Genomic DNA, 12566 nt, shown 5'->3' with positions numbered 1-12566 from the left:
ATTAAGTTAGCTACGTAAGACATTGGCTAACTTCATGCGTAAGACTTTTTCCTTATTGGTCGTTCGGGTTCATAGTGGACGAGATCGCCAGGGCGCCGAATTTGAATTTATTCCGAAGTAGAACATGTAATATTTTCGATGGTGACTTAAACAATCAATTAGTAGAATTTATGGAATTGTTCATGTTGCCCGAAAATGAGGTAGTTTCGTTTCATCGTTATGATAAGTCACCATCGAAAATATTCCCTGTGGCTCTGGGCCAGGGTTCAATCCCAGATGAGGACTGTCGATGGATTGTATCTGACATTCAGGCAGATGATGCACGATGCCGTTTCCAAGAGGCAGATCCTGAAAATTCAATCCTGGGTCGACTTTGCTGATGTTATTCTCAGCGACCCGACTGTCGCGGTACCAGATACCCTCAACCGCATATCCGACATTATAATTAACGAGAACTTGTTTCACGCTGCTTTTCAGGAAGCATCAGCACAAATTTGCAACGAACAACAGTCCCCCCAACAGCTGCTATACAATTTATGCACCACAATTGCTCTGGCTGAAGTAAAGGGGTATGCTATGATGCAGTTCTCTTACAGTATACTACACTTTTTTTTTTTGATGTGAAACATCTATAGGCGCACCCCTAAACTGAATCGTTGGCCTGGCGATACTTGCCGTGGCGAGCATTCGCCAGGCTATACTAAGGTATGCCTATCTATATTCTGTGTAGTAGAGTGTACGGTGTGGCTTCTCACTCAGTTCGACGTTGTTGTTTACTACGGTACACATAACCTGCGTTTTATTTAATTTTTCATTTTAATTTTTGACAATAAAATATGTGTGACAGTGATAACTCAGAAGATCAAAGTGATCAACCTTGTGCAAAGAAAGTGAAACTACACTATGGTATACTACCAAGTCATCAGTAAGTAGATCGTATTTTTCAAGTCTCCATAAATGTAATTATTATATTTTTATATTTAATTAATTATATTCATATTAATCATATTAATAATTTATATAAATTATATTAATATTATCTTCAATTAAGGATTCTTTTATTATTCATGAAGGAATTAATATAGAAAAATTTATTAATAAAATTTATACTTGCAAATCTTTAGTCATATATTGCAATAATTAACTAAGATTTGAGTTCATGAGTATATTGAAGCCACACTTAAATTTTTTTTTTTTTGTGTATTTCAATATCATATTGTTTTAAATATTTCAGTTCCCAACAATCATCAGAAGGATCACAAAATATTATTATTGAAACTGGACGTCACCCTGATCAGTTAAACACAAGGCATACTATCAATGTTGTGTCAGACTTTATTAATCGAATAGTACCAGACTATTTTAAACTATTGCATCTATTGGAAATATGTGTTCTTCACATGTTAAACTACAAGACGGAAGTGAATTAATTATGATTGTAATATACATTTCACCTAATAACAAAATGGATTATCTCATTTCATTTTTACATGAAAGGTTATTTCCTTATAGTCAAACAGGTTCAATAATTCTTAAAACGAATAAACATAAACTACCATTATTTTTAGCTGCATATTTCAGTGTAAATTTTGCAAGAGCTGAATCAATGCCATTAATGACATTTCTTCAAAAAGAATTTCAATGGCAAATCAATAACGATCCAAAAGAATCTACTACCAAATATGGAACAACAATAGATGCTGTATTTGTGAGATATCTTGATGGTGTTTCATCCAATACTTTTGTAACGTACTTTAGTTATCATCGACCAATCGTCACAGTAATACCGGCAGAGGAAAAATAGAATATAACTATTATTGAAGCCACAGATGAAAATATTTAAATTGTGGCAACTTGATACTAATATCGAATTTTTATATCATGTAAATAAATGTTTATTAAATAAAGTTACCATTTACTGTAAGAATCTCGTAATACTTCATTTTTTCATTAGGCTATATTTAATTCCTGTAATAATATTATCTTTTATGCATATTACTTGTACACACACGATGTTTCACATCTGCCAGGCGTCCCATGACGGCTCATTTTTTTTTTTTCTACTTCGGAATAAATTCAAATTCGGCGCGCTGGCGGTTTCGTCCAAATAAATGACAAATGAACCAGGTACCCTGTGTCATTCGAAAACTTACTTTACACTTATGTAACAATATGGGGTCCATAATTAGGCATAATACCATAGGACATTGCCACCCTTTGGTTTCACGTGTGAGTAAAATCAGCATGCCGCCTAGTTAAAAAGAAATAAATTTCAGCCAGTTCATCAGTCTTGGCCCACGACTGGTCGAGAGGTTATGAACCAGACTTTTCTCAGGCTTGGCACAAGCTTGGTACCCAGGTTTGATATCAGGGAAGGATCCAAGCCTGGGCTTCCTCTGGTGTGACTAAGATACCAAGCCGATTCCTACCTCGGGTGTTGTGTCTTTTTTCTCTCATCTTAAGAAAATGAATACTTCTATAAAAATTTTAATTTAGTCTTAATATTCTTTGGAGTGAAGTTAATTTCAATAGCGCGCAAAATGCATGTGTTCGACAACAAAAAAATCATGTGCACAGGTGTGCAAATACGTACGCCCCTACACGCCGACAGTGTTTACCTGAAAACCTGATTTTTGAAGAGTACATGTCTAAGCATTTCCAATAAAAATTCGCCAATCGAAAAAAATCACGATTACAATGCTGCCGTTCAAAAGTAAAAAAAAGTGTCTTGATCGAATGTTGTTTTGAGCTACTCTAAAATGTAGGTCACAAAGTACGATTAAACCCTGAGTATCCCTTCCGCAACAGACAAAACAGCGAATACGAGTTTATACGTCGCGTGTCACCCAGCCTCGTTCGCGTGCGCTGTAAGCTCCTTGGCCTAAGGCACACCAAGCATTCCTCCCTCCCAGTCTACGTAAATGCCTCGACAGGGCTAGATAAGACATAATGAGATAACCTCCCGAGTCTTATAAGATCACCAGCCACGCGACGAAACCTTGCAAATCCACATACATCGTTAGCTTTAGCCCCTGGGGCCCACTGATCTCCTGCCACTGGTGTAATAATTAATATTGCAGTTCTGCATCTGCTGATTAATTTTCATGATCGTTGCACTCAGAGCTTTACATCTAATTTTTAAAAATACTTTGTCACGAACTTTATGATTTATTCCACATTTATAGTTAAAAATTGATTGGTAATAATTGATTGAAAATAATTAATTAATGAAAAAATTGTTTGGCAGCGTTTATTAACAAGCGCCACGATAAATTTTATGTTAAATCCGAGGTCCACTTTATCGTGAATTTGAAGTAATTTGTATGGTGGAGGTAGGGTAGAAGGAGCAACGCATTGGGCCTCTCTTTTTATTGGGAATATTTTGTAAACTTTGACGAGGGTTTAAGGTAATTTCTGATGTATATAAGGCAGTGAATTGGGCCCCTTTTACTACCCCACATATAGGTGATATTGTAGCGTAAAATCTGTACCTTGTAACACACACACACACACATTCATCCTGCAAGAAAGTTTTCATATGTGATGAGTGTTTGACATGGCATCATTTGATGTGCGAGGGGGTTAAAAAAATACTAAATTCCGATTATATTGATCCATAATAACAAGAATGATCGATATTAATTATATATCAACAGAGCAATAATTAGCAAGTTGCAAAATTTCCTAAAATAAACCTTATTACAACGCTCAGTGATTTGGATTGACAATTTTGAATTCCGGAAATAAAGACCAACGGAAATTTTGCTATGTTTGGGGGGGGGGGGTTAACATGTATGTGCGAGACAATTTGAACGCCAATAAAAAGAAATTGAAGGAAGAACGAGATGCAGTTGAAAAGAAAATGAAACTTGAGAAGTCTCTAGTTGTCAAGAAGATCAAACAAGAGTTTCCACTTGAAGGACAAGTCGCCTTGTTTTCGTGATTAGAAATTGCCTCGCTTTGTGATCATAAACTCATCCACGTGTGAGACTGTTATCAGAAACTCACAACAACTGAATTGTTTAGAACTATGGATTTAATTAATCAATTGCTGTTTAATTAAAAAAATATATTGATAATTATTACTAACTGCGTAATCCATTCTTTAAATTTGAGAATTATTTCTCAGGGAAAAATGGAATCGGATGTTTTTATCGAAAAAATTTCTAAAGATATACGTTCACCAGACGGAACGGTAATTTTACTAAAAATTGCTTGAAAATTGTATTTTTTTTCGTAACGTTGAAGACTTTTATCACGTATTTATGAGGTGAAATAAAAAGTTGTTCAGCAATAAAAAACTAATCGCTGAACAAAAAAAAAATTTCAGTTACAGGTTTTTTATTCATTTCGACCATTTTTGTATCGGGACTATTTTCCAAATAACTTTTACCGATTTCCCTGTATACGGAAACAAAAATTCCTGAAAAATGACGTGCCTGTCCTGTAATTTGACAGTCAAAATAACATTCGGTAAAAATTACGGAACAGTTACGCACTTTTTCTGTGAATTTTCCAAAAAAAGGATAAAACGTTCAGTGAAAAAATGCGTAACCATTCCGTAATTGTTACTAAATGCTGTTTTGACTGGCAGATTACGGAACAGACGCGTAATATTTAAACAACTTTTCTCTCTGTGTATGTTTGCACCTTTTATTTTTTCAGCAGCTTTTTAGGCAATTGCTTGATATAATTATTTATTTTTGCTAATATAAGATAGAAAAACCTACAAGAGTGTGCAGTTCGAAATACAAGTTGACAGGATCTAGTCAAAAATACGTACTTATTTCCATAATGAATAAAACGAAGATCGGTTTTAGTTAATTGTTCTAGGAATTGGAGAGAAAAATCTTGCGACTCAGTAAAAAGTACTCAAAATTTACATTATTTTTCTCAGGACAGTGAAGTATAAATGGAATTTGGAGAATTATTGTAGCAGTAAACAAAAAAAATGTTATGTCGTAAGAGAAAAAGAGCGAGAGAGACCAATCTTGATGAATTGTAATAATTGTACCACAAAATCGTGATGCAGTTTAGCTGGAGATAAGCCTCGTTAGTGAGAGGGAAGTCTCCCATCCGAAGTGATTTAAAAGAGCGTTGAAAAACAAGGGAACCCACCCAGATAAGTTTAAAAGAGTAGTTGGAGTTGTGGTTATCAGTAAAGGCCGACATCCGCCGGATCAGCCTCTGATACTGAAAACACCCACGATTTCCTTTTTTATTCCGATATTTAACTCCAGAAATTGTGCAATACTGTTGAACAATCTGTTCATTCGTTGACGTTGAATCAATGTCCAATATTGGTGACAACTGTTCCTAAAATTTTGTTGTTCCCTCCAGTTTCAGTGATCGGTGTTACGTATATTATTATACGGTGAAAAGAGTCACATCATAGAAACAACAATATGAAAATTCACGCTTAGTAGGAATAACTATAATTTATTTATAACATAGTAAGCATTAACTACGCATAATTTACATATGATATAGTAAGAATTTATGATACAATTTAATAATGATATAGTGAATGCTCACTATGTCATTTGTACTTGTATTTGTAAATTAATAATTTAACATGTTTCAATTTAAAATAGTAAAAATCGTTATTCAAAATTTAAGATCGTTTAACTTAAAACTTGACTATGTCATAGAAAATGTTTATTACTATAGCGTAGGCGTAGCATAACTATAATTAACTGTGACATAATCCATCTTCAATCATTACTACACTCGACAGATACAGTAAAAAATAGAATTTCTCATGGTAATGGTTACTATGGGATATAGTAAGGGGTTCCATAGTTGACCGGAAAAATTAGTATACGGCACAGTTGTAAAGCCTATATCTTATAGTGCATAATCAACAGTAGTTTAAACAATGATAAAAATAATTGAAGAACCACTTCATAAATATGATAACAGTCAACAATCCTGTCTCAAAATTTATTTACTAAGATGAAGTTGCTTCGAGTAATTTTAGTCCGTTACCTTTATATAACCCACATTGTGATGAAAGCAATTTCCTATTTATTTATTTTCATGTAATAACTTCTTGAGCGACGAAATATATTGAATTCGACAAAGGAACTCAGCAGCTGCTTTCATTCTGCCAGCGGACATTCAGAAATCTCCAACAGCTCCAATCATAACCCGAAACATTCGTGACTTTATCACATTATCACCCATCATTTTTTTCTCCTTCGCCGAGCGGCAAAATAGATTAAATACGAAGACCTGAGGGGAGCGATGTAACGAGTTGTCACAAGATGCGAAACGGAAAAAAATCACTGGTGAAGAAGGAAAATGATGGTCTGGAGTTTTTACGTCTTGAAGGGGTTTCTCACTCGGTTTTCTGGTATGCAGGGGTTTATCTTTGGACGGGCAATGTCAAAGACGAAAAGCGCTTCCGTCACTCTGTGATTCTGCGGAGGATGGACGGAGGAGGGTAACAGATAACGGAAGTCCGATAGGGCGGTTCTGTTCCTATAACCACCAGAAATGAGAAATGTCTCTCTGCTTTTTGCCACTTCAGAGATTTAAGATTTCAACCAAAGTTCGGTAGATTAATTTCAAGGGGATTTTAGTTTATTTGATAATTTTTTTTTTCAACGCAAATGTCAATTTTTGGGGTTTGTGGAACTTGCTTAGTTTTGCGATGGGGAATAAAGATGAGTATTGATTAACTTATTTGCATTTGCAATATAATGTGAATATTTGGTTTCACATTACAGAGAATTTTCAATGGGAACGGAAATTTCATACTTTTTTTCATCTGAATCGCTTTTTGTTGTACTGTCCTCGATTCGAGAATTTATTACCAGAATTCATGGTTTTCTGTTGATTTCTGGGAAATAATGGAACGGAAATTTAGAGTTCTATTTGAGTTCTTCACGATATATTGAAGCTTTACTGTCAAGATGCTCTGAAATGTCAGTGGCATTGCGACACGAGAAAACTTTCAAGAAATTACTCCAGGAAATTCAGTCGAAATTTGTAAACCGTGAACTAACCGAAGCCCCGCGAAGATAGAATCAAAATGCACGAGACATGGTTCGGGGTACGAGACGAAGCCGAGTCCCACCGAACTATGCCGAGGCAAACCCGAGTCTCCCCGAACCACGACAAGGGCCATCACCTGAACGTAGTTTGGAGAAATCACGCACTTCAGCCGAATAACATATACTATTTTCTCTCATGAATGTACAATGTTTAGTGCGGTTGAAGGGGGGAGGCTATATACAGGAACAAAATCAACAATATGTATAAAAATATATCGGTGGCAATAGTACAATTGTACATGACACAAACAAATTATAGTTTTCGGAAAAAAAAGAGTTGCCTCCTAAGCATCACTAGGTGAAGCTTTCGACTATGCTGTACCTCGCAATTGCATACCAGCATTTGTTTTGTCTCATTCATCGACTTGCTCTTTTTGCTGTTTTAAGTTTTTCCACATGGATACTGTCAATTGTTTGGCTGTGGGTGTTTATTTATCCTCGCATCCTCATATGAGAACACGAGTGGAGTTTTCGGGAAAAAATGCCCAAATCTCCGGCGGGGTCTCCTCGGTCTTGGGAAAATCCAGATCTGCCAGCAAGTCGGAGGAGACTTCGCTACGATGGCCCCACTTTCTCCAAAGTGCCGACATTGTACCTACGGACAACCTTAGGGAGGCATTTTATGTTATACGCCCAGATATACCATGGATTATTATCAAAAACATCTAATGGGATTCAGAACTCAGCGAGGTATCATTTTGAATAGTTTGATTTCCATGATTATAATAACACCCCCAATACCCCATAACCGACCACACAAAAATTCAATATATTTTCATGATTTTCGTGGAGATGGTGACTCTTGGAAGAGGGTCGCCATTTTTAATAGTTTGGTCACTATAAGGCCCTGAGGGATACCGACGGAAACACCCGAAGTATCGTTATATTATCTAGTGCATTTCACCACCGCCAGACGGCGCCCCAGTGTTGAACGTTAAAATTCTCCAAAATCTAATTCATCTTCTTACAGTTTGTGTTCTACATCTGTATTCTACCACAGAAATAAAAGGTACTATGTCCACTGCACCTCTATAGCAATAATATCGTAGCTCCCATAATTTAAGCTCGAAAAATTAATTAGTGGAGCCCAAAGTTTCCTTAAAATCTTACTCTTTTTGTACCTTCTTCCTTTCCGTCTGCTGTCCCTAATCTTCCTTCACAAGTGAACACCCGTAATTCAGTATATTTCCAAGATCGTTTGTGGAGATTATGGCTCTTCGAAAATGACAATATTACACAACTTTTTGTGACAGAGAAATATGCGCAAACAACGTTTGACAGTCAGCGACATGAAAAAATAAAAAAATGGACTACACTCTGCAATTTCTCAATCGATTTCATAATTTGTGAGCTTTTTTTCGTCCAATAAATCTAAAACTAAATATCACGGATCCATCAGATAACTTGAAATTTTCCAATGTAAATTAACAGACTTGAGTTAAGATCCTTCTAACGATGCAAAGAGGTGGATGGCTCGCCTTAATGAAAACTGTACGTCCCTGGGATTAAAGCTAGCCCTGCGGGTCCTGGTCAGCTTTCCTTGGGGGTATGCCCGAGTGAACCCCTTAATTCTACTCTCTGATGGTGAAGCTTTCTGATGCTGGTGTGCTGCGTTGAACTACAAGGCTGGAAGCTGCATTAAGTCCTAATATCAGGCGGGCTGAATAACGTCGTTAAATCCATTGTTGGATGCGGGATAGGAGTGAAATGGACTCCGGTCAGCTGATGATTAAACGCTTCAAACGATCACTTCGTGTTATCATATTGATCAGCGATTCGCAAACTCATATGAGATTATTGATATTTTGGTGATTTTGGAGAATCTCTGATTTCGAAAGAATTGCGACCTGGCAGATAAATGTTTTCTACCAATTTTTGAATGTTTTTGCTTTGAGACGCGTGAGATATATAAAACTTTCCATTTTTTCTACGTTTTTATTCATTTATCAATAAATAATTATAAATTTTATTATATTATTGCGTTCCGAATTACTACCGCATTTTATCTCAGCTTTTTACCGACGTTCCGCAAGCGTTGCACCTTCAGGGCTATGAGCTAGATTTTTATTGGAGGAAGATCATTAAAAAATAGGTAAAAAGATAAGAATATATAAATAATCAATAGAATTATATTTTCGAGCTTGCCTTTCATTAACAATATGCAAAACATGAATACTGAACACAAATTAAGTTGAATACCTCATCGTAATTACACGTTCTCACCTGATGGGTCATAAGTTGTTCATCTGTCGTAGACTAATATCTTCCTCATCATGGTTAAAGTAACTGAAAAGTCATGAAGGTTGGGTTACTTTTTAAAAAGATAAGGACAGTTTATTTCTTATGAAAAAGGGTACAATTCATATTAATACTGTGTTCGCTATTTTTAGCACATTTAACACACTTAAGAGCGCTCTTAAGTACACAAAACAAATCGTCTAAGTCCGAACCTTATCCACGCGTCTATCGTCTATCGTTGCTCACAACCAACTCTGACCCTGTCTCTCTTCTCAACCCTGCACTGGGCCTTAATCGCGTCACGCGGTCCTCGCAGCCCTGGACCTCGCTAGCTGCAAGTATTTCCGCCTGTCACATCTGCGGACCTCATAAACCCACAAAATATGACCTTTTAAGTACTTCTATAGTACAGGCTTGCATTTCTGTACCAATCCATGTCTATTTGCGGGGTCTCCTCACGAATAGCACCTACGCTACGACTACAATATAATCTTATAGCCCTAGACTATCTTAATAAAATACGGAGACCATCTGTCTATAATATTCGACAGATTATCATTTTTACACTGGAGATTTCCCCATAATTTTTCCCGATACTACATAAGAAGGCCTGAAACCAATAAACCATTGCACTTCAAAAATCGTAGGCATTGGAGACAAGTCAAACACAAGATACATGACAGATACTTTCTCACAACACAGAAGTATTTGATGTCCCAATTGAGAATGGGAACGATTCATAAAAGCAGTAATAGGGTCGCACCTCGACTTATAATGTCATTGTTGTTGTATAAAAGAGTTTAATTAAACATACAATATTCAATGTGCACTGGATTCGTCATTAGGGAATCCCTACTAAGCAATCCTACGAAAAAACTGGCCAGGACACTGATCTGCCTGAACAGGATGAAGCTCCGCTGTTTGATGGGGTTCATCACTGGGCACTGGCCCGTTGCTGGTTATCTAGCAAAAATAGGTAAGTTGAGTGACCTCCGATGCCCAAGATGGGGGCTGACGGAAGAAGACCCTCACCACCTAACCACAAGATGCAGTGCCCTAGAGGAGATCCGTTGGGATGTCTTCAGAACCACGTGCGTCAGGGACATCTAGGTTGATAGGGACGGAATGGATGGACTCTATGAATTCCCACGCAGGGTACAGATACTGACACCTATCGGCTAGGCGGCCTCCTAGAACAGCGTGCAAAATGGCCGAGACGCTCATTGCACATCCCGAGAGGGATCGCCTCAAACTTTCTAAAAGTCAAAAAAAGAAGATCGTCATTACAATTTTAATTTTTATTTTATTTGGACATCTTCTGCCCCACCGCATAATCCAATTTTCCTGCAACATCCCCAGCGATTCGCTCCCTCTCCACTTAGACGGCCCGACAATACACGATAAGTTCCCGCAGTTCGTGAAAATTTACGTAGCCCGGGATGTCAAGATCACGCACCACTTCCGTAAAAAGTATTCGGTGCCCAGGAATTGTTATATCCGGTCCCGCAATAATTCTGGAACTTCCAGTTAAATTTGACTCGCTTCAGGAAAATCACGAATCCATTTCGTACTTTCTCCATGGTAAACCATAAAATTCCCGATGGTTTCAGAATTATTCTCTTCAGTTTCTATAAACACTAACATATGGAGAGAAAAATTTGAGAATTTTTGTAGTGTAATTCCCACAAAAATTACTGTGCTGCCTTACAATCTCGACGTAAACAGCAGGTCTGAGAAAAATTACTATGCTGCTTAGTAAAATTTTTGCATCGGTTTAGGAAAACTTCTTTATTAGTCTCGTAAAAATTCAGTCTGGTGCAACATGTACTATGATGGAGTCCAACATTAACAACAATCGACTCTATTCGGCACTCATCCTTAACCAACCACAATGGGTTATTGAAAGGAGCAAAAACAATACGATCATATTACAGACCTATATAAGTTTATATTTATTATACTATTGGTCTTACGACGCAAACTCTAATGACTGTTTATTAAATAATATAAACAAATGTCTGCTTATGGAAAGAAAGAAACCATGATGTCGATGCTTTGTTTTTGAAGACTTCGATATCGTTTGTCAGTTCGGCGACTGAACATATCTCGAAGTCTGAACATATTGTAGTAAAATATAATTCAATTGCTCTTACTTAAACGTTTATTCCTTTATTAACCTGGCTACCAATTAAAATCTAATATGAAATATATTAGGTGTGTGAATAAGTCTTTCCCGTTTTTTTCAAATTTTGAGCCTTTATTGTGAAAAAATGGTTACAAATGAATTATTGAAAGTATTGGCCATCGTCTTCTTGCGTTTGACACGAATCTTCATCAAGCAAAGTCGCCAATTCTTGATCTTCAAAGATTTGCGGCCGCCCGGAACGCTCCTTGTCTTCCACGTCGAAATCACCACTTTTGAAGCGTCGAAACCATCCGCGAACACTTGAATCATCGACACAACCTTCTCCATAAGCTTTCTGAAGCAATCGATGCGCCTGGGCAACAGATTTCTTCAAATTGAACCAATAAAGTGAAACTTCCCGCAAATGACGTCGACTCGGCTCAAATTTCGACATTTTCACGATATCAAAAATTTATGATGAGAAAAAATTTCAACTAATGTGTTAGTGTGGAATTGTTGACAGATGAATAAGCTTTGATTATGACATATGTAACCATTGAATACTCGCACAGTATTGGTGGCGGCATCTCTTAAAAAAAACGGGAAAGACTTATTCACACACCTAATAGTTAATGAAATATAGCTGTGCAGCCCAATAAAAAATAAAGGAAAACCCAATTAAACAAACTGACCTAAATAGGAAATTTCAAAATATTTCAAGCAATTTTTCATCGGACCTCAAATAAAAAATGATCGATCTTTAAATGTTGTAGTGCTATTTAATAAATTTTCTGAATCCACATATCATTTATTAGAAATTTACGGTATTGTTAAGAATTATTATGTGTCAGTAAAACACATTCCAGTATTCTCACATATTGCACCTCGTTTCTAGTAGTAATTTCCCCCAAACTTTCCTCGCCGTGTGAGAAATGCCGCCGCTAACGGACATAATTTTTACTGACAATTCCTTCTCGTGCATGATTCAACCCTAAACTCAGCGTTAATGACGCACTCAGATCTATTCCAAGACAGATCAATCTATTTCTCACATTCCGCGATTCAAATCCCTCCTCCGCCTTAGGTTTTAACTTCTCGGGTTGAGGTATTCTCTCCCTATCTCCCCCCTCCATCCACCCCTTTCT

At 36.8% G+C, this 12566-nt stretch overlaps 1 protein-coding gene and 1 long non-coding RNA gene across 2 annotated transcripts in view; both read left to right on the top strand.

Moving 5' to 3' along the window:
• Positions 1 to 12566, top strand: part of LOC135170210 (homeobox protein dve-1) — a 75271-nt gene that overhangs the window by 46847 nt on the left and 15858 nt on the right. The window lies entirely within an intron of this gene.
• LOC135170217 (uncharacterized) lies at positions 609 to 3348 on the top strand. Its single transcript, XR_010300343.1, has 3 exons — positions 609 to 925; positions 1235 to 1497; positions 1569 to 3348. It is a non-coding gene; the product is annotated as an uncharacterized LOC135170217 (long non-coding RNA).

This window comes from Diachasmimorpha longicaudata, chromosome 2 (genome assembly GCF_034640455.1).
Source record: "Diachasmimorpha longicaudata isolate KC_UGA_2023 chromosome 2, iyDiaLong2, whole genome shotgun sequence".
NCBI lineage: Eukaryota > Metazoa > Arthropoda > Insecta > Hymenoptera > Braconidae > Diachasmimorpha > Diachasmimorpha longicaudata.
The sequence above is the reverse complement of the archived record's forward strand: the minus strand, read 5'-3'. Positions and strand labels throughout refer to the sequence as shown.